The sequence below is a fragment of the Gossypium hirsutum genome, chromosome A13 (genome assembly GCF_007990345.1).
Source record: "Gossypium hirsutum isolate 1008001.06 chromosome A13, Gossypium_hirsutum_v2.1, whole genome shotgun sequence".
In the NCBI taxonomy this organism is placed as follows: domain Eukaryota; kingdom Viridiplantae; phylum Streptophyta; class Magnoliopsida; order Malvales; family Malvaceae; genus Gossypium; species Gossypium hirsutum.
The window spans coordinates 46,352,397-46,355,010 of record NC_053436.1 but is presented as its reverse complement, the minus strand read 5'-3'; the positions used below and the strand labels follow the sequence as shown (position 1 = coordinate 46,355,010).

Genomic DNA, 2,614 nt, shown 5'->3' with positions numbered 1-2,614 from the left:
AAAGCTTCAAAAGTACAAACAAGTTGATCAATAGTGTGATGATGTTTCTCGATGATCCCCGAGTCTGAGTTAGCTTTGATACTCTATAAAACACAGACAAATAACACACAGTAAGCTTCATAGCTTAGTAAGTTCGTACTAAATAAACTTGACAGTTATAATATTCAAATCATCAATTAATAAACACTTAATAAGTCCCATATCATCACTCAATTCTAACCCATGACCATTTATCATCTATATACAAATCCATCAAGCTTCATACACATAGTATCAACTACCACATAGGTATCGTACAAACCTGTACTCTCTCGTATTTATTTATTACATTTTCACCTCTTTGTTCAATATGCTAATCCATCTAGAGATCTTTCAATACTCAAGGAACTCGCACACTTAGTGCAAAAATGATTAGCCGAAGCTATAACGATATCGCACACTTAATGCCATCACATTAAATCAAAGCTATCTCAGTACCACACACGTAGTGCCACATATAGCCGAAGTTATTCCAATTCACACACTAAGTGCTATATATAGCTGAAGCTATCTCGAAACTCACACTAAGTGTCAAACGTAGTCAATTTGTCATCAATCTCAACTGTAGTCTCATATATACAATTTATGTGATATTAAATCATTTGAAACATAATAGTAACAATGTTTATCACGTATGAACCTACCACGAACGTAAAAATGACGAAACTAGTTGATTAGTCGAGTACTTTGTTCTTGCCTCGATCTAAGTCCGGGTTCCTCTTATCTTGATCTATATTATAACAAATTCAACTCATTTAATCACATAATCATTCAATTTAGTCCACAAACACATATTTGGGTATTTTTACACTTTAGCCCCTAAAATTACACATTTATTCAATTTATTCCCTATTTCAAAAATACACAAAATTCATGAAATTTCTTTAAACCCAAGCCTAGCTGAATTTCATATAAGTCCCTAGCAGCCCATATTTTTCTTTTATTTCACAATTTAACCCTTCAATTTACACTTTTCATAATTTAATCCTATTTAGGCATTTTCACTCAAAATCACTTAACAAAACTTGATAATCTATCATTTAACTTCCATAATTCATCATCAACTATCACAAAGCTTAAGCATTCAATAATGGAATTTCACAAAATCATCAATAAATTTAAAAATTAAGACACAGGCTACCTAATACTCAAAGTAACGATCACAAAAACGTAGAAATCATCAAAAACCAAACAAATTTCATACCTCAATCAAGCTATGCAAGTGCTGAAAATTCAAAAGCTTCAAACCCTTTCTTTTCCTTTGATATTCGTTTGGAAGATGAAGGAAATAAAATGATTTTAGCTTTTTTTTTATGTTATTAACATTAATAATAGTTTACCATTTTACCCTTAATAAAACCATAAAAAAAAACATCCATTTACTGCCCATTTATGTCAATTTCCACTATCAACGGTCTAATTACAACATAAGGACTTCATATTTAATCAACCATGGCAATTAAGCACTTTTAACAAGTAGAATGCAACTTTTATATTTTACGCAATTAAGTCCTTTTTCTCAAATTGAGCTATTAAATGATAAAATTAGCTCACGAAATTTTCACACATATAAATTCACATGTTGTAAACACCAAAAATAATATTTAAATAATTTTTAGACCTCAAATTTGTGGTCCCAAAACCACTATTCCTATTTAGATGAAACTGGGTTGTTACAAAAAAGGATACATGGGTTGTCAATGAAGTGATTGTATCAAGTTCCATCGTGCTAGCAGCTCTTCTGCCAGTCCAAACTCGCGTGGTAGGATATTGATAATCATTTTTGGCAATCCATTCCAAAATCTTATATGCTTCATTATAGGATTTATCCAACAAAGTACCATTGGCGGATACACCGACTACCATCCTTTTATGTGTATTCAGCCCATTGTAAAACATCTACATCTGATTCTAGTATTGGAACCCATGCTTCAAACATTTTCTAAGTAATTCCTTAAATCTTTCCTAGGCTTCATAGGACGTTTCATCCTCTGATTATCAAAAAGATGTTATGTTATTTCTGAGCTTGGCATTCATATTTGGTAGATTATACTGTAGCAAAAACCTCTAGCGCAGGTCATTCCGTGATGCCACTATTCTCGACAATAAGGCATTAAGCCATGCTTTTGTATGATCTCTCAAGGAGTATGGGAACAATTTGAGCTGCAAGGTGTCTTGAGGAACACCTTATTATCTAAACGAGTCACAGACCTCTGGAAAAAGTCTCAAATGTAGTCTCGAATCTTTAGTTGGTGACCCACTGAATTGTCCAACAGTTTATAGCATCTGAAACATTACCGATTTTAACTCAAAATGCTGAGCTTATATGTGTGGTCTTACTATCCTCGGATTTAGGCCATCTAAAATTGGAACAACATGCTCTCAAATTGGCCTGTCTCGGTCATCTATCGCACCGCGAATAGGAAGATTAACATCCCAACCATTTGGATTTAATAGATCATTCCAACCAAGATCATCCCCTTTCCTAGCCATATTATGTAATTCTCTTCTCTTTCTTAGCAAAGTTCTCTCAATCTCTAGGTCAAAAGGATACTCTTCTTCTATAGGAATGCCT

At 33.2% G+C, this 2,614-nt stretch overlaps 1 non-coding gene across 1 annotated transcript; it reads left to right on the top strand.

Annotated features, from left to right (window-relative positions):
* The first annotated feature begins 1,960 nt into the window (after window positions 1–1,960).
* On the top strand, window positions 1,961–2,067 carry LOC121213421 (small nucleolar RNA R71). The gene has a single exon (XR_005908803.1). It is a non-coding gene; the product is annotated as a small nucleolar RNA R71 (small nucleolar RNA).
* Window positions 2,068–2,614: the final 547 nt, after the last annotated feature.